At 40.0% G+C, this 20,804-nt stretch overlaps 1 protein-coding gene across 14 annotated transcripts in view; it reads right to left on the reverse strand.

Annotated features, from left to right (window-relative positions):
• The window catches only part of SLC1A2 (solute carrier family 1 member 2), a 109,849-nt gene that overhangs the window by 69,089 nt on the left and 19,956 nt on the right, over positions 1-20,804 (reverse strand). Inside the window, exon 1 of one of the 14 annotated variants that reach the window (XM_075502491.1) lies at positions 981-1,039. The exons of the other annotated variants lie outside the window; for them this stretch is intronic. The gene's annotated coding sequence lies outside the window, so the exon portion shown is untranslated. Of the gene's footprint in view, positions 1-980; positions 1,040-20,804 lie in introns of those variants that run through there. 14 annotated transcript variants of the gene reach the window in all.

Below are 20,804 nucleotides of genomic sequence, written 5' to 3' on the forward strand. Positions count from 1 at the left end.
TAAGGCAGAAGGCTCTTCATTGAATGCACAAAGGATTCTTGAATGGTAACAGAGACGGAGGATTTCTTATACAAAAGGAAGCATCTGTCCTAGCTGGAAAAGGAAAGCTGACTACGGAGAGCTGCCTTTTGTTTAATTTGTAAATGGCCATTGTGTCTAATTCAATTACTTGTGGTACACTAATATAGTAAGAGAATACCAGTAAACTGAATTTATCAACAGCAAAAATAAGAAAAAAAACCTGTTAAATAGCAGAAGCTAATGTTTGTGTAGAAAGGTTTTAAGTCCAGCACACACTTGTCTTCAACAGTAACCCAACATATTTCATTGTTTTCCAAAGGCCAACTCCTATGTGCCCTGTGCCCTGAGCACTTGTTCCCTATGCAGTTTCCCTAGATGACTGATAAGTCTTATTACAAGTTGTTTATGCTGAGTTTTATGAGATTTGAAGAGGAAAGGCACTGAAAATCAAAGTTCTTCATCTAGGCACAAGGTAAGTGTGTAACCAAAAAGCTACTGTAGCTCATCTTAAACAAAGTGCTTCAAATATCTTCTGGACCAAAAGCCTATTTTTTTGACTGCATATAGCCAACAGAAATTTGTCCCTGATCACCCGTTCTTCTATATATCAGCTATCCCACCAACACATTCTATTAGCTCTCTCTGCTGGTACTACATTTGGGTCACTGCCCCAAAGGCTGAAAATTTTTCTACAACAGCAAATTGATCACAATGACTACCTTGTGGCATAGCCTCACCCTCTCTGTATATACCAGTCCTATGCTGCCCATTTCAATATTCCTGGTAACATCTACTTGGTTTTTATCTCTTCTTGTTTTCAGTTCCATATTTAACAGAAAAAAGTGTTATTGTCATTAAGACTGTACAAGATGGACACTGTCTAATTAAAAGGGCAAGTCCCTTACTTCATTCATGTGTATGTTAAAGATCACATTTCAACTCACTTTGTTCTTTCTTACCTTGGAATATAAAAGGTTGATCCTCCGCACTTCCAATGAGAAGTTTTTCTGCTTAGAAGAGAGTCTAAGAACAAAATTATTCACAGGTTTTCTATGAAGTCACTGGACTGGCTTGTTACAGTCCAGACCCACTTCTACTAGAAATAATAGCTCTTCAGACTAATATTCTGTATAGTAATGCTCCAGACTGTTAATAAGCATCACCTAAAAGAAAGCTCACCTTCATACTGAATCCTGAACCATGTTTTTCCTCTTTATTAATTAGCTTTTCCAAGTTAACCAAGGTCAGTACATCTCTTTTTGTCTCTCTCTCGCCTGCCCCTTTAATCTCCTTATGTTTCATTTCTTTTCTGAGCTGCCACCTCTCACACACTGACAGAGACATATAGTTTATACAATTTTTTTTTAAGGCCTCAGCCCACTAATGAATTGTCTTGGGTTTTTATTTTGTCTGTTGTTTTTTTTTTTCCTGTCACTTCTACGGAGGAAAAGATTATTTCCTTCTCTTGGTTGCGTAGATGTGTACGGGAAGGAAAGACCTAGCTCTATGAGTGACGAAAATTAGGAGCACATAAAGCTCAGCAATAATGTCTTTCCCCAAATGAAAAGGAATTTATTAGATGAGACTTTACCATGTCTCTCAACTGAGTGCCTATTTACTCCTAATTCAAGGCTTAGTCAAAATTCAGGGCTTGAGCAAAATCCAGCGAGACAAAGTTCAGAACGTATTCCCAGAACAATGTATTTCAGTTCAGGTATGCTAAAATGAAGGTCTCTGGTTACCTCAGGTCCATATACTTTTACCTGCGTAAGGAACATTAAAATGATTCACTCTTCCCGTCATAAGACATAATATGACCTTTAGCTCAGCCTATTAAGAAGAATGGGAAACAATCTGGGTACTCAAATTACAACTACTATGGCAAGACAACAGCATACCACATTGTGGCAGTTTGATAATTCAGCCAAGGTAGTTCTTATCCGAGTTTAGTTTGAAGTGATTAGATTTCCATAGGAGGAAAAGAAAGCATGCCTCAAGATCTCTGTCTACACATTCCTTCCTCACACAGACTCTCCAGGCAGTTTAAACATCTGCTATAAAATCAGATTCACAAAATTACCCCAATTTTCTTGAACACGCTTCATCTCTGGGCCATATCTCTATGATAAAAGACATGAAACATCCTAGAATTCAGGAAAGCCAATGTTTTAGTTTAGTTGTGACTTACAACATTATTGATGCAACGTTATGCTTTTATCTTTGAATCATCAGTTGTCCAACACAAATAAAGCAATATATATGTGCCCTTCATGCCCTCTTTGCATAAAATATAAGCAAGAAAAATTCTGGGAGGTCTACCAAATGCAAATATGCAAAAACAAAACAAACATGTCATCAGTACTTGCCAGGAGACATGCTTGTAACACCACTCCTCAGTGTATATCTTCAGTGAGAAGTTAAACTACCAGTAGATTTACAATTTCTACTCTTCAGATTCCTGACTATGGGTCACATGAATTATGATGAAGGTCAAAGTGTAGTGGATCTTCATACTGAAGCAAAAAAAAATTACAGCTGCTGATTTTGCTCATTCTTGCTAAAAAAAAAATATTATCTGCAACCATATGGTTGCACATAAAAACTAGGAAATATTTTCCCCTCAAAAGCAAAATCTACAAGCAATTAAAAATAAAGTTACACTGGAAAATTTTTAGCAGCCTTAATTTTTAGCAGCCTTAATTCTGGCTGCTAAATTTGGACTAATTAATTCAGTCCAAAATTTTTAGCAGCCTTATCACTATTGGTCAGGATTAATATTAGCATTCCTAAACCCAAAAATGGTTATGTTAAAAAAGATAATGTTAGAAGTTGTTAAACCAGATTATTAAATCAGGAGAACAGACATAAAGATGAATGTTAGTATTTTAAAAGTATATCAATAAACATGTTTATAATATGGAAAAAAACAAGACAAATAGGAGAACTCAAATTATATGTAATACAATAAACAATGTCACATGGCCACATCTTCCAAAATCTTTTTTGTTCTTTTCCTGGGCAAATCTTTCATTGTGGAGGAATATTAAAGTAGTGTATGTTAGAAAAGATTCTTTAATGCACAAATGCTTTGGGCTCTACAGGTTCTCAAAGAGCTTTTGAAACTCTGCACATGTAAAGTAAAGCGTCATAGGAATTTTTTTCACAGAAGCATGAGATGGGAAGCAGCACATAATAAAGCCGTATTCAAGTTGTATTTGGCTGTGGGCAGGAAAGTTGGAAACTCATTTGCAAGAAAATTAGACAACACAAAACTGCAATCTTATGTTCAAACTTCCTCATCTGTCCTACAGTTTGTACTTGACCCTGATTTTTTGCAGGCCATTCCTTTCACACAATCTCTTATAGAGAGCTGAAGCAAAATAAAGGATCCACATGCAACTGAAGGAGAGGGCACTGAAAACACGTTACTGAGTTACATAATGGTAGCCTGGGCCCTTCAAGTCTATCTCCATGCAGCAGTTGTGGAGAAAAGAGCAAACGGGATGCAACGAAAAACAAAACTTTGGTTTCTACCACCACTACTTGCCAGAAAGACAACAGAACCACCTAAATTACCCATTCTATTTCATGGTCACTATGCTAGATTATATGTTTTCTTGTACAAAATGCTGCATCTGTTCTATGTTATTTAGATTTAACCCATAGACTACTTATGAACTTAAAAACAAAACAAAAATCCCAACAGCAATTAGGATTTAAAAATGAAAAAATATACTAATAAATTTACTATGCTTTACCTGGTGTAAGTCCAGCAACTTGAAATTCATATGGAAAATTGTGTTGAATGTTAAATCAGAGTTTAAAAAAACAGAGCTCAATGTTTCTATTCACTGTTTGCTTTTGTCCATCTCCTTATGTCCAGCAGTCCAACCTACAGGTCGTGGGTTTGGCTCTTTTAAATACAAAATGCTTCTCTTACTTCCCTTCAATGTAGAAGGGGGGAAAAATTCCAAAGAGGAACCTTTACAATAGAAACATTCACACTTTAAATGTTTTTTTCTCAATGTAGTGTGAATGGTGCTGTGAAAATGGACCTTAACATAAAGGTTGAAGTGGAATTTGGCCAGAACATCACCTGCTCCCCTGTCTCTCATTTGCCAGTTGCCCATGGCTTCAGCATGTGTTCCATAGTAATACACAGGCTGCACAGTGGTATGAAGAAAATGTGTATCACAGATATGTAAGGGAAAGAGAATTAATAACCAGACATTTCTTGTCTGTTGCCATTTTCAACAAGCAAATATTCAGCCTTTTCACATCACCCCTGTGTGAGGTGCTATTGGGGCAGGAGAGCTCATTCCTAAAATCCTTTCCTAGAAGAGGATGCAGGGCACTGCAGTGGTGAGAAAGGTCTTACAGAAGCACTGCAACTGTATTGCCCTGGAGAGATGCAAAGTCTGTTCTCCTCTGCAGCCAGTTGTCTTCCCTTTTGTCTCTTCTGGCACGGGCTGTAAGACACCATTGTGCTACACAAGACAGCAGCAGCAGCAGCTCACCTGCGCTTCCTCTTCCCTTTCCATTCACCTAGAAGCACGCACAATGGGGCTTTTAAAATTAACCTTCTTACTAGGGCATGATCCTGAAACCATGACTAATGCCCGGTGAGACTCATTCACCTGAGTAGTTTTAGTGTATGAGGTGGTATTTGAAGCAGGAAAAGTGGCATGTCTGGCTAGCAAGGGCTGCAGCATTCATATAGGTCTGAAGGAAGATGGGAGTCCAGTTTGGTCCTACACTGTCCAGAAGCTTTAGAAGAGCTGTCTCAGGGTGAACGTGTATTTAATTCTTCCTGCTCCTTGCTAGAGATTTTCAACCTTGATTTCCCTACAGCCTGAATTAACATTTTTATTTTACTGCAACCAGTCATAAAAGGGGGGGGGGGGGGGGGGGGAGTCAGGCAGGAGGGATATTTATTTTTTTTAACAGCTGAATTTGCTGTCCCTATGTCAAGCAACCTGTAACCATATGTCAACCTATGTCACCTATGTCAACCAACCTGTAACCTGTAGGCATCCTCCTACATGTGTGAGCAGAGCATATTTGCCTTGGGTACAGTTCTCCAGAACTGCACAATCACTTAGAGCCACAGGGCTCTAACATGAGTGACTTGCTAAACGTTAGACAAGTTGAGACAGAACCCAGATCTCCTCTCTTCTTCTCAGACTCCATACTTTTGAACCTGAACCAAACCATACTAAGTTAATGGAGGATTCCTATTTCTTTAGTGAGTTTCAGAGAAAGTACTCAAACCTCTGGGCTGCCTGATAGGAGGATGTGGGCTCCTTGCTCTCTGAAAATCTTGAGCTGCATACCAGGAAAGAGATTTACCTGAGTAGGAAGAAGGAGCTATCCCATTCTTGCTTTTGTAGATCTACAGCTCATTCACTCATTGCTGGTTTTATGCGTAATCTCTCCTCAGTTGCTCAAGCAGAACAATGCAGCTGGCAATAGATTTTGTTTTATATCTTGGAAAAAAACCCCAGATGCAAGCACATCTGGAGAGCATGCCATCCTCCCTCTGGACATAAAAGAATGACAGTGATGGTGGGAAGAGTGCTCAGAGGTTTGGCTGTGCCCTACAGTACATTTTGTCACACTCAGCAGTTGGGTTCTTTCTCAGTAAGCTACATAGGATGGCAACTGTAATATCCTGGCATTTGTAATGAAAAACACACTTAAAGCTGAGGGTACACAGAACAGAGAAGCCTCCATCTCATTTCTTGCACTCATCTTAAATACGGTGTAACAATTGCATTCAATGTACATCTGCGCCTTAGCACTCCCTTACGCACAACAAAGAATGTGGAAAAAATTCCAATTTCTTCATTCTCTTCGCATGTTATTGGCTTCATTACATAAAGCTCTGTCCAAAAAGGCAGACTAACTAAATTGCTAAGACCAGCGATTCTGTTTCTGTCTAGTATGGAAGTTGTGCCCTACAATCTCACAGATACTAATCCATTCTTTCCCTCACTGCAACACCTCTTCCAAAGACTTACACTACACTCCCCAGCTCAGTTTTCTCTAGCTCAGTTATGAAGCTTTCAAGTAATTAAAAAAAATCATTCTGTACTGATACTGTACAAGGGAGCTTCAAACCTTTTTTTCAGCAATTAGGGTCTGCAATGCCATCAAAGAATACTCCAATCTCCAAAATTTTGTTACTGGAACATGGAAATAATGGGATATGCAAGTTCCTTTTGGGGATACTGAGCGTAGATGTGCAATGTTATCTTGGGGAAAAAAAGGTTCCATACAATATTGTCAAACAGATACCTAATTAATTCCTTAACCAGAACACCCTCTGACTTTTTGGGAGTGTATAGCTTAGCTCCAAATGAAAGAAGAGATTTATTTTTAAAGCATGCAATATTAGCGTGAGCTGAAATAAACTCAGAAGAACAATCAGTCCCCTTGTTTCAGGGAGCGCTCTTGCGACCAGAACAAGAGGAGGTGCCCGCATGATTTACTACCAGGCCACATGTACTGAAAGGATCCTATTTAGTTTTACACATGCAGTGTGCAGGTTATTCAAAACATTTGCCTTTAGAAATGTTATTTATCACAGCTTTTTGCTGATATGTTATTTCTTTCTAGACTTCCCAGTCTGGGTTTGAAAAACAAACAGGATCTCTGCATTTGTTTATTTCTTTTTCATTGAAAAAATACAAAGTTCATGAGATTTTGAAAAAACTTATTATTAAAAATATATATAGTTGTCAGTTTAAAAGAGACATAAAAACAATCAGTCCAAGAAAAAGCTAAGTTCTGTGTCCTACACAGACATATTTTAAAGGCAGAACTACAACAGCTATAGGAAAATGCAGAGGAGTTACATTCCTGATCATATCCTTTTTCCTTTAAGGTTAGTGGAAGATTTGCCCATAGGCCTTGCCTTTTTAAATCTAGCCAAGAAAAAAAAAAAAACAACCAAAAACCCACAACTGATAAGCCCTGGGAAGAAGCGTCAACCAGCCAGAAAGAAGTTGTGTGGAAGACCTGATAGAAAGACGATGCCCACAACAGCGTTGTTAAGATGCAGAAACGTGTTTGAAGGCCACTACAGAAATACAGTGGTTTCATTGCTATTTTATTTCAGCTTTGATAAGGAAATTTGATTGAAGGGGCACAGGGGAAGTGGCTCCCTGGCAGAGGAGGCCAGCAGCGCATGCACCAGGGGACAACACCAGAGACCCATCAATGCAGTGACTCAAACTGGCCTGATGTGGCACTGAACACTGTGAGACTCATGGCAGAGCCTCGAGGCTTCTGCCACTTTATGCTCATAGACAACCTCCTGAGCCTGGAAATCACACAAATAACTGCCTCAGAACAGAAACCTAGGAGAAAGCCTCACAGCTCAGCAGCACAGTCTATCTGGGCTGGTGGTAGTAAACAAGGTACCTGTTTCGGTAGTCCTTATGTAGCCCAGAGCTCTCCACAGACTGTTTTCCAATGAAAGCAAACACTGACCATTACTGTATTCAAGGTCCTTGCATAGCATCCCTTAACGATTCTAGCTGTATAAACTAAAAGCCAGTGTGGTTTTTTTACCCTCCCCTTCCTCCCAGCAGTCTTCCAGAGAGCAAATGAGTCTGTAGTGCATCTTCCTCATCTCAAGCACAGACATGATCTCTGCAAACTTGTATCCAAATCCTTTTATGCTATCTACCTTTTGCCTTGAGAGGGAAAACGGATTTTAAAGACCTGTATGGAAAATGCTAAGGCATCATTATATGCTGTTGAGAATTTCTGATGTTTCTTAAGAAAATTTTTCGCTATTTTATGACCTTCCTCTGTCTCAACCTACTCGCCTGGATTTGACACTGATGTCACTTCTAGGTAGCATTTATTTTACAAAGTTAATATTAGGACTCACATGCCTTATATCTCAATAATCATTAACACGGGAAGGTCATGCAAGGTAAGCTAGTGTGTGAGTGTCAATACACCCTTACCTTGCATAATTGCCTGTGTAGACGTAAGCTCTCTTCCAAAGCAGAGTCCTAGACACAATACAGAGAAGCTAGTGCAAACCTTAATGTACTTATAGTAACTTTATTTCATAACAACCCATACTGTTTCCTGTTTCAGAATGCTAGATCCCAGTCACCCCAATAAAAATCAGAAATGATTCGCAGGAACTATGTTACAATGATAATAATACATAGGCATTTTCCACAGAACAGACATCTAAATCTCACTCATACAATGACATTTAAAAATACTGTCCTTAGAAAAAGTATATAAATGACCTGACCCATATAATGACTGACCCAATAAATGACTGTTTATTACACCAGTCTTAGAGAAGTCTGATTTTGCTGAGTCTAATTCTCCTTATGCTGGCATTAGACAATTCGTACTGGAGTCAATGAGAACTGCAGCGAGAACGTGGACTATCAGCTCATTGGATTCACTCTCGGCATTGTAGCAATGCACATGAAATGACAATTAAGGCAAAGTCCTGGAGCACTCTGGGGCCAGAGTCACCACAGGCTTTATTCCTCCTTTTTAATTTTGTTATACCACTCAGCTTAACAGAGTTACAACAGCATAAAACTAGACTAACCAACAATGCAGTATTTTGCTGTCTGCTCAATTAGTTTACTTAGCTGTCAATGGATAATCATCTAAACATTTTCCTCTCATGCTTTACCACTGACTTAATAAACCATTGTGCTTTTATTGTCAGATTCTAGGAAAAATTGCATCAGAAAGTAGGGTGCTTTAATCCAGACAATGTACTAAACTCTTAATTTTGTTCTAATTACACTTCCCAAACAGTGTCTTTACAGAGGCAAAACAAAGAGGAAGCTAAAATAGCCTAGCAAATTAAATCCCATTTGTGGCTAAGCAGAATAACAAAAATGAAACGTTATTCAAAGAGCAGAATATGCCCCCTAAATTCGCAACAAGCTTATATTGACACTGTCACCCTTATTCACAATGAGGATCATCAGGTTTCAACTCAAGACTCTTCTCAAAATGCAGCCAGTATTATAATGCTGAAGAACAAATAAAGATTTTCTAGAAAGAAAACAAATATTGAAAAATAAGATAGACATCACTGGCCTTACTGTCCTAATGACAACACTCCCTTAGGTGAGCATGCAGAACACTTCATGACCCAGTGAACAGTGCAATTGATTCCATCTTGTAAAGTTCTTAACTTTTCATTTTTCTAAATCCAAAGGCCAGTCTGTGATTTTGAGAGCATATACTGAGGCGCAGAGTACAGCCTATCACTACATTTGGCCCAAACTGCCAGACACATAAACACCATAATACAGCAAAATGAGGCTAGTCCCCAAAGACATCTTTCTGACAATCTTCCGTAAGAAGCAAAATAACTTCCATTTTTGATCTGGGAGTTAAAGTAGGCTCTCTGAACAGATGTAAAAAGGTAGTTTTCACAAAACAAGGATTCTTTTTGCAAGGTGCATACAAGAGAGGCCCTGAATCTTCCCCGCTGGTGAAATGGAAAGAGGTTATGTTGAATATAGCAAACCATCATTAAAATACCACATTATAAAATGAAGTGACTGATAGCTTTATTATGGTCAGAACAAAAGGGGAATTTTATTCTGTGGTTGTACAGTGGGAACTGAGTACTGGACTGCATCTCTTGTAAGCTTTAATGTAACAAATGTAACTCTTCCCATAAAAAGTTAGGTATTTAAATTAAGATAAAACACCAAGTGGGGATCAGAAAAGCATTCCATTATGAAATAGGCTGCTCTATGGGACAGAAACTATTTTCTGTCTGTGGCTGTAGTAGATAGAAGGAAAAGAACTTAATGTTTAGCAAGGAGGCTATGGTTATGTGTTACGAAAACTCTTCTACTCTGCAGAAGTAACCTGGAGAGCCTGGGGATGTCCTTCACTGACCCTCTAGTTTAAACAAAAACCTGTCAGAGATGAGACCAGAATGATTGTTCCTGTCCCACATGAAGGACGGAAAACCTCCTTAGGTCCCTTGCAGCATTATTTCCTGACACTGTAATGGTTGGGTTCCTGCATTGATTTGGTTTCCACTAATGTGCAATAAGCATTAATACAAACAAACAGCAAAGGGCTTTGGTTGCTTGATTGCATTTAATCTCTTACTAATTATCAGCCTGCCTCAGACAGTAAATGTGTTTTACAGTTTGTGCTGGGCAGAGGAGTCATGCTGCTCTCCGTGAACTAGGTTTGATGTGTTAAATTCCTAACAGTGGTGTCAGGGTTCTTTGGGATGTAAAGCACCCTGCCACTTTCCAAATACAAGGCATTTTTAGGCACCAAATATTTCAATTGTGTTCATTAGTGGGAAGATTCCCACTGACAGGTCTATATGCTTGTTTAATAACACGATGCCATTTAACCATTAAAAATAATGCAGAATTTCTGTTTCCTTCAAAAACCCAGGGTACCACCACACCCCATCTAGTGCAGAGGTATTAAAATTCATATTTTACACATCTCAAAACAAGACAGGTGTTTATTTATTCTTGCATTGTGATTCCATGTTGTTTTAAGCACATGTTTTGGTGTCTATTTGTAGTCCTTGTACCTATTAATGGATAAAAGCATGACAGTTTATTTTTAGTGAATTTTTTTTTCCAAAGAGTTTTATTTTAAAGCCTGACTAATCTTTGCTGCACCACAGACTAGGCTGATCTCTTTATAAATCTTAGCTTAGATTGGTGGTGAGCTGCAAGAAGACACCAAATGCTTTTTCAATTAATCCTCTTTTATATCTACCCTTAGAAGAGGGTAAGAAAGGCACAGAAAAGAGCCAGAAGGCATGCAACGCTTCCCTGGGATCCTAGTGCAGCCTGGAAAAGGTGGGGGAGCCACAGGCATTTAGTTGTCTTCTGTTTCTTACCATGGTCTTTTTAGCAGCTCTACAATGCATGGATTTGTCTGCTCTGCCTGCAATTATTCACTGCATCTCAAAGACACAGGAAAACATGCATCAGATTTGCTTGCTCAGATTTTCTTATTTTTATCTTAGCTTCTCTAATGACAATGTTGGAAAAAAAGAAGGGCTGAGGGAAAAAGGTATTTCAGTTTACAGAATGGTGCATTTTAAGACACATGTTATCGTTAACTTTTAATACATAATAAAAACAGTGCCAAAGCCATCAACAGTCTTTGAAGCCTTTCTAGCAGAGCCTGTGACTGGCAATTCCACAGACTGAACCTGCAAGACAGAGAGAGAAAGAGGGAGACAGACACACCTCTTTTCTGTTCACAGCCTTGCAGCTGCTAATTCTGAGTGCCCCCTTCCCTTGTACTGAGAAACACGGTGGTATGATTATTGGAGGTGGCATAAAGGTAAGGGTCACTTGGCCATCATGCAATAATTAGGAGGGATTTCTCCAGTGTGAGGGAGGTCACAGAGGCAGAAATCTACACATATGTGCACAGCAGGCATACGAGTACAGGAAAGGCCGTTTCACACACAAGACTTGTGAGGAGGACAAACAGTTGACTCTATCTGTCCTGAAGTGACAACTTAGACCTTGGATTACTCCCAGCTGGGTAGAGGTAGAAAACCAAATACGTTTTCCTAATCTGTGCGGGAGTAATGGTTATGTGGAAAACAGGGAGCTCTGGCAGGCACCTCCCCATTTCACCACATCTCAGGCACAGACCTTAGTCTGATTTTCTTCAGTCGGAAAAAAAACCTTGGCTTTAGCTTCCTCATGTGCTCTGCAGAGAGGAATAATGCAGCCTTTATTCTTCTAAGTAACCTCACAGGGACTGCTTATGAGAGCAGGCATTGCAAAACCAGGCTTGAACTCTTCTGCCCCGTGCTTAAGTAATCCTCCTTTCCTTTCCTTTTCAGGAAGGGAACTAAGAAGATACAAGTACAAGAAAACACTGGATAATTCACATTTTTTGGTGAAATGACACCTAGATGTACTATTCAGCTTGAGGTGTTTATTGAACTCTGGGCAGTGGAATGCCTTGCAAATGCAAGTAAATGTCTCTAAAAAGATTTGACTAAATCTTATAAACGAGACTCTAGCTGTAGCATTTTGCCCTTCTTGGGGCATGAATTTCAGCTCTTAAATCCCCTAGCCAATCCCCCTAACACCTCTGCAGGGAAATCAGCTGAGTGGGGTAGGGCTTAACACACGCTAACCTGCAGATAGCCTGACGGTTATCAGCTGTCTGCAAGAGATGGCTAGGCTGGCTGCAGGATGGAGGAAAAGATACAAATGTTAGGGATGGGTGGGGAATAGCAAAAAGGAGCACTGCTCTTGTTACAACCAGAACTTCTGGGGTTTCTGGTAATTCTCTATTTTTATCTTGGTCATGAAGCAATGACTGTGTCCAAACCAGTACGTTAAGCACACAAGAGGCTGAGGCCTTTCCCATTCACCCATACGCTGTTGCACACCAGCCTTCCTTTGGGAGGTCCATTACAGCCAGCCCGCATGGGCCGAATGGTAATCAGCACAGAGCAGGCAAAAAATACATATTATCACCAAGCCTTGTGTATTTTCATGAAGATTTACTGATTTTTATTTTTTCTTTTTCTTCTGCTATATTGTTTTCTTTCTTTTTCTTTCCCTTTTTCCTTTTTTCTTTTTATTTTTTCTTCTTCTTTTCTTTGCTTTTTGCCATCTGATTTGTAATGTTTCCTTTTTCAGTCACAAGCAAGAGGGAGTTGCCTTGAATATTCCTGAATCATGATTCTATCTAGGTTTACTGAATAGCTGAAGTATCTGCTAAAGATAACCCCACCACCAATGTTATGGGCCTGCACATTCCCCACAGGCCACCTCTCTTCCTCCCCACTGTCTAGTTTTCAGTGGATTACCTTTCAGGATAACTCCTTGGCCTTAGTAAATAGTTCATTTCCCACCTTGGACTGCACCCTACATGGGGAAGGAATATTTTCTTTCCTGCTAAAAGGCAGCTTTTGGACAGTGGTGCAGATGCTGCAGTGATGAAGAAACTGGAGATAAACAAGTGCTCTCCTTACTATTTTGCATGCTGACTATGTCCAGAAAAAATCTGGTGGAAGGTCTCAAAAGCCCAGAGGACAACAGGATCCCACTGTAGAAAAAGGAGGGCTGGATTTTTTTAATTTCCATTAGTGCTTTTGCACCTTTCTCTTCTCAAATAAAGCTCTAAACCAGATATCTAGTAAGTCATCTGGGCACTTTCTAGGAAATTCAGGTGGTGTGCCTTGTGATGTATTAGAGTGATTTGTCCAGTCTGCTCATTAAAGTTTTAAGGAATTTATCTTCCACTGCTTCCCCTGAGAATCTCCAAAACTGTCTACTGAATCTTGTCATTAATACATAAATACATGCATACATTTGGAATTCAGGCTCATTTTCCCGTGTTTTTTCCATCTGAATATTCCTAATTCTATCTCAGGAGGACCAAGCAAATTAATTTCCTTCCTTTCTTGATGGTACAAATACTTGTCTCAACCTGCAGCACTACATCTCAGCTCAGAGCCCAGCAGAAGAATGTCCTCAGATAAGCACAGGCAACCTAAAACTTCAACTAAGATCACTGTTTCTCCTTCCCATGGCAGTAATGGTAAAGGCTAGCTCTGCTTCTCCCTCCAATTTCAGTCGCCTAGTACAGAAAACTTACTTCTAACAAAAACCTGACAAAAAGCAAGAGTCTGTGCTTTGAACTTCAAGTTTCTCCAAGAAGCTTGCTATGCTGCCACTCATTTGAGGTCAGCTGTTTGGCCCGATCTGCTCCCAGCTTTGCTGAACAGCTGAGGTATCCCATTCCCTCTGAAATGGCATCACACATTTACCTCTCTAAAGTTGCAGTGAAGCATGATCTGGCTTGAACAGTTGGCAAAAAAAGCTCCCTACTCTTCAGTTTGTTGCTTTTCCTAGAAATGATCAATGCCACCTGCCAGGTGTCTCAGCAAAGTGAGGCATCCTACAGCTCGGATTTCCTGGTTTTACCTTTTTTCCAAAGGACTCATTAAGGGCCTGTGATGGACAGCCAGGCAGATACAGCTCTTGTCTGTTCAGCTGATGGTTATAATATCTGTCCTAGACCATCAGCTTTGTATTTCAAACCCTGCATGTAAAACCTGTCTTTGATCTCATTCCTGCATATCAAAGCCTAGCTGGAGTGTGAAGAGAGGAAGAGAAGAGCTGCAGAAAAATCTGCACTAACAAAGACTACAAAAATAATTATCAGCCTACAGTGACATCTGAGCATACCAGCCATCACAATGGGAAAAGTTGGGTTGGAAGGAGAAGACATCCGTGGACTTTGATTAAGCTGCACAGCCCTACAGCAAGCTCTGAATTTGGCCCAAAGATGCAAGTCCCTGCTCATGAGGCGTGAAGGTGGAGCTACACACAGCACCCTACCTCAGCTACCCATTTGGAAAAGAAAGGTCTCTCTCCAGCCAGAATCAGCAGCCTAGCAAAAGACCCATATACAACCCTTCCAGATCTAACATGAACATTCACCTATCTGGGACAGACCATTTGGGCAGCATATTAGTCCTAGGTGGAAATAATTATGATGTGATTGATATTTACTCAATTATCTAGTTGTTTCAAGAAACAAATTCATGATCATATCCCCAGTATTTTTGAGCATAACTACATCTACCAAATTTCCTCCTTAGCATATCTGTTAAACACCTGTATTTTCCTAGGACACATTCATAGACTATGAATAGTGGAGGTTAATACCTGTGTGTTTCTTAAATCAAATTTTAAAGACTTTCTGCCATTTTTGTAACAAATATTCAACACTAACAGAAATGTAATTCTTATCTCGGGTCACCAATTAAATCCCTTAGTGAGAAAAGACTAAGATAAAGACAATCTGAATAACCAAAAAAACTGACTGTACATACATGAGAAAAATTGTTAAGCAGGATCACATCTTTAAGTAGTTTTAAAGCAGTAATGTAAAGTCCTACAGCAGCAGTTATTCAGAGCCTTTTGAAAAAGTAAGCATTGTGTCAACCAGTTTTGTAAGCTTAAAGGAGTTGTCTGACCCTTCAGAGAATAGCTGCGGTCTTTGCCAATACCAGAACACAGAAGTATACATATTAAAGATGGAAAATATTCTGCCCTCAAAATCATGCCACTGGTATGTTTCATTTCCAAGTGAATTGCCCTCTCTCTTATCATCATGATGTTTTTCGTACTAAACCCTAAAAACTATTTCCAGGAAATTTTACAAAAGAAAATGTTTGAAATATGTTTGGGGAGGGGCGGGTCTGAGCAAGGAAAAGCCATTACAAAAATTCTTAATAAATACTGCAAAACTGGAACTTCAGAGCTCATGAATTTAGCTTCCATTTTCTTAGAAAATTAGAACACTACAGTCTTTCCCTACATATGTATTGGTCGGAAAAAGTTCGTGGATTACTGAATGTATAAAAAAACCCTTAAAATCTTCTGCAATACTTTTACAATCATGCTATTTCTGCATAGAAAAGCTGTACGAAAAACTAGCAGGCACCAGACACATTTTTTCCCTAAATTTTGATTTTTATAGTTACCACCCAGATTCTAATTTAAAATAGTAATTTATTAAATGTCAGGAGGCATTTTCTATACAAAATTTAAAACAAGTGAGCTTTGCATAGGAATTTTGAAGCTCAGAGGAAGAAATTCCCTTTTAAACATAACCCATTCTGCCAGTCTGTTAATGGTTAGATAAACTGCTAGAGCTGTTTAAAGCTTGAGAGTAGATGACAAAGCTCCAGGAAAAATATAAGGAAAAAAGATCTTATAGCTTACGTAATGTACTACAAAATCCCAGCGCTACAAAGTCTTGCACTATTTTCTCAATAAAACACATGACACCACAGTGCACCAGCATCAGGAACAGGATTTTGCATTTTCTTCTGCTGTAAACCACTAATAATTTACTCATGACTGACAGTATTAGGTTGCCATAGTAATGTCTGAGACCTCTATTCACAAAAACGTATCTGGGCTGCTTTGAACATGAACAGTGCATGTCTTGACAAAGGGTAGATGTGTATACACTAAAGCTGACATTGCCCCATAAAAAACAGAGTCTGCAACTGACTGAATGATGGATTGTCTGTATAAATTTCAGGCAAGCAGAAGGTCACACTCTGCTGATGTAAATTGACAGAACTGCACTGAAGTCAACAGAGTGATGACCAGTGAACACGAGCAGAAAATATATCTCACTGTCTGCAAGGTCTCCTGGCTGAGGGAAAGTAACAATAAATACTCTTCGTTTCCATTTTCTTTTGCACTGCACTTCTTGGAAAACAGTTGCTGGGTTTCATGTTCACATTATAATAGGATCTATTTCTCCTAACGGAGCACCAGTTGTGTGGGGGCATACATGGCGCACATACAACCACCCTCACTGTGAAGTTAGAATGGCTCCCGTCTGTGTCCTTTGGCCATAAAAGTCTGTGTCACATTTTTGCACAGCTCCTTCAGTTCCCTGGAGCATGAAAGTAAGTCAAGAGGAGTGGTGATGGATGCATGGGATGCTTTCTGGTGCTGCCCATGACTTCAGAAGGACAGTCTTGTAGCTTAGGCAATTTTACCAGCTTGAAGTAATTATTATTATTAACAACAAATAATTCACTACTGCATGAGTTGCACACATGTAGTCAGCCTTGCTTCTCTAATAGGGCCAATCCTCTACGATGGATGTAGCAACATCACAGTGTAATATCATGAGGACTTTTATTTTGGGAGAGGCAGAGTGAATTTTACATAGTGGAGGGTGCTGGTGTTGCAAGCGAGCGGAACTGGATGCCTAAGGAGCTGGGCTCATCCCTGGACCCAGTCCAGCCTGGCTTGGCTGTGACCGAAACACGCAACCACTAATGGCAGTTTTGTGATATATGTGAAACGAGTTATTTCAGTTCCTAGGGAGCAGTCGCACAAACCATGAAAATATTACTTGTGGTAGACACAGCAAGGAGAAGCCAAAGGATAAACTGCCTGTTGGGATTAGATTCACTCCCTGCAAGACACAGGATGAGATTTTTCAAACACACAAATCAGATGCTTGAATATTTGGAGGCCTCTCTGGAAGACCATACTGAAGCAGCACTGAGACCTTCCTACCCATGGACCAATACTGACTGAAATCTACTCTTCTGGGTTGCTCATTTAGCATCATTCATGAGCACTGAATTCACTCTGACTTACAGCAGGCAACAAGCATGCTAACATGAAGTAAAGCCATCAGGTAACTATGGTTCAGATTAAAAACTAAGGCTAGGAAAGAAAAAAAATCAGAGGAACTGCATATGACTAAGCTCTGAAAGGCAAATGAAGAGGAAAGAGAAGCTCGGCATGCATGTATTTGGGGTGAGCTGTGAATAAGGTAGTAGTGACAAAGAGGGTAACAGGTGAGAGAAAATTAATTCATGTTCTCTTATGTTGCACTAGAATATGACTATCCACATTAAAAGCATTGTATTAAATGCACTAACAATGGTGTCTAATTGTCTAGACAGGATTTTAGTTTCCTAGAGAATGGGTGCTGTTGGCGGGTTGGCCTTTGGGTTCAGGTTCTTGTCTGGAGACCTGATGGAGATCAGATCTCAGCCCTACAACAAACTGCATCCTTCCTGCTCCACCAGGCAAGGTGCTCTGAGGTCAGCCTGCAGAAGGGCTGGTGTACCATGGCCCTGACTCCCAGGGCTTGAGCAGCATATGGCAGGCAGAAACAGACTCCCTCTGCTCACGCTGACCAGAAGGGTTAGCACAATACCAGACACAGGCTAACAATCCCAGCTGACAGACAAGGTACACTAGCTCAGCCGCAGCACTGAGCTAATGCAGCTGCACAACTCTCCTCGACTGGAGCTGCCTCACATCCCTCCAGCCCAGAGCACAGGCAGAGCGACGTCTGCACAGCAAGGGTTTGAAAGATTTGCACCTTGAGGCTAACCATATGAAGAGGCAATAAGAAAGTTTCAGCTCTCTAAGTCCATTTCTGACCAAGCCTAGCTCTTTCTGTACCTCAAGCATCCACCTCCATGTCCCAGGCTGAGTTTTACCAGCATGTTACTCTAAACCCAGATACAACAGCATTAAGCAAACAGGGAGGAGCAGAGACTGACCTTTCTCCACTTCTTAAAAAAATGTGATTAGCTGAGTTTGACGATATGAACCACCGCTTCCTTTCCTTTCCGCTTTGAGGAGCACCCGAAGAAAATCACAGATGTAATTTTCAAAATACGTCATATTGTGTATTATAAAGCAGATCTGAGTATTATAAATTCTATTTTTTTAATACAGTAAGTCTTTGTTGTCCATCTGCTGGCAGAATTGAATTCCAGGTTTGTATTTTTCTAAGGCAGTAAAAAATGTCATACCACAACTGCAATTTGGAAGTGGTATTGTCAGTGTATTCCTAAGTGGAGTTTCATTAGCCTATTTATGGTATTTCATTAAAAAAAAGTCCACTTACCATCTGTGAGCACTTTCCTCACAGCCTCATGAGGGAAGCATCTACTTGGCTTGCTCTGGTTTTCTCAAGTCATCTTTTTTTAGTGCTAATTACACTCTCCCATACAGCCTTGTTGTGTCCTTGTGGTTATGTATTACTGTATGGCAGCATTTACTGTTAACAAAATGCCCTGTGAAGGGAGAACTGGGAACGTTAGCTTTTTAGCCCCCATTTCTGCATATCACATAAATGTTTCTGAGCTCTACCTGTTTTTTTTCTCCAAAAGAGCCACAAACAATTGCACGCTACTTGTTTTCACTAGTGTCCTGCTCCTCTTACACCCACAGCGCGAGGGAACTGCGCCACAGAGGGAACAAAGCAAAGTTTGCACAAGCAAAGGCCTGTCGCTCTGACACAGCTGCATTATATTTTTAAGACAAGTAAGTAGAGTCAAATTCATTTTGTGCATAAAATCCATCTGTTTTATTAGCTGCCAGGCTCAAACTTGCTGAGTGTCTCGTGTACTGCTAGCTGGTAGTCAGAAACAAGCAGAGTCAAAATCAATTCTTTAACCCCATCTCCTGGCCTCATCTGGGCAGTCACATTCAGAACCCAGCCAAAGGAAACGAAGCCGCTGAAACTCACAGTGAATTGAAAGATGTGATTTTTTTAGGCTGGCAAAGCCTTTACAACTCTAAGGCCTGCCTGCACTGGGAATCTATTGCGGTGCAGGCAAAGGTACCACGCTGGCTGTCCTACACTTCCAAGGTATAGTCAGCTACTTCACCTTTGCTTTGGGGTAAGCGTTTGTGCATGAGGAATTAGTGCACAGTCGCTAGTGCACAGCCAATTAGCCAAATAGCTTGCTTCAGAGTAGGCAAGCCCATACATTTCCAGACAGAGTGCTAAACGTGTTTGTGAGTAGCTGTGAAGGATTTCTAAAGAAAGACTTTCAGATCAAGAGGTAATCCAGCAAAGCATCAGAATTTACGCGTGACACATATCACATATGCTATGAAAGTCTGTACTTGAGCAAAAAGACCAGCATATTCCACTGATGCTGCTTTCTTCCTGCCAGCCACATGGGCAATAGTCTCACTGAAGGAAGAGTAAACCTGAAATGAAATTTTCCTCTACTATAACTGATGAGAAGTGATTGCCCCAACATGGACAAATAGTCACAGCAGTCTGTACTGGCAAACCCAAATAAACTATGCATAGTTGGCCAGGAGAGCTGCAATTAAATATGTACCACCTTCCTCACATTCCTTTGTAATTAATTTTTATTCGTTCTTGCAGTGAGTAAAGATTTAAAAAGTAACAAACAGGCAGAATACCCACCTTTCACCTATCAAAAGAAGTATTTGGAAAGCACTGTGAAAATCCTACAATGCCCTTTTTTCCTCACTTTCTTTTCAAGAAAAACCTGACATTTGTATCATAAATTAGTTCTAGCAACTATCAAGTCTGATTCTAGTTCAGGTGACCAACTATTGCCAGTAGTCTGAAGAAAAAATATGATATAGAGGCTTATAGTGTAAACAGAACAGAGCAGATAGCTAGAACTGTTAAATCCTACTTCAGTTTTTGTCAGGGGGTCACTATTTGATCTGTTCAAAAAACTGAGAATGAAAAATTTTCACATCTAAGGCATGCTAGAATGTATGGGCAAACCTGTGGGACACTGCATGTGAACACTGATGTCCACATGAATGTGGGTATTTGTACTCACAGTCACTGAGAACACACACTCACACAAGTGAGTCTGCTTACTGAGCCTGCCAGGAACCATTAAGGAGTGCAGTGCATGTAGGGTCTTCAGTACCAGCGCTATCCATACAGGCACTAAACAAGCTGTAGGAAACTCCCACTTTGTATGTGGATGAGTGAATAGGAAAAAAAAAAAAGAAACTAAACATAACAAAAGTGTTACGGGCAAATAATAACTAGATGGTGAAATACAACTTTTCGTTTTTCATTTTTGCACAGGAAAACTCATAATGCATGATCCCACTGACCTAGAAGGATGCATTTTAAACAAAACTTACAAACTCTGAGATCTTCATATAGAATATACACCTGTGCATTGATGTGAAACCCACTGAAACATATTTGAGTGGTGTCACTGATATGGAATCCATAGATAAAGATGGAGACTACTAACTGTTGTTACCAATGTTGAACAGTAAGACAAAGGAGGTCTCTCTCCCTGCTGGGGGAGTGACTGGTTGTTATCCTTTGCTGAGTTGTGAGTGGATTTTTTTAATATGAAATCAGATTCAGTATTGTCCACAAAACAGATAAGCTAACTCCCGTCTTTTCTTTTACAGTGGGTATTTACTGTAATTTTTCTGGCGATA

Source organism: Mycteria americana, chromosome 5 (assembly GCF_035582795.1).
Source record: "Mycteria americana isolate JAX WOST 10 ecotype Jacksonville Zoo and Gardens chromosome 5, USCA_MyAme_1.0, whole genome shotgun sequence".
Classification (NCBI taxonomy): domain Eukaryota; kingdom Metazoa; phylum Chordata; class Aves; order Ciconiiformes; family Ciconiidae; genus Mycteria; species Mycteria americana.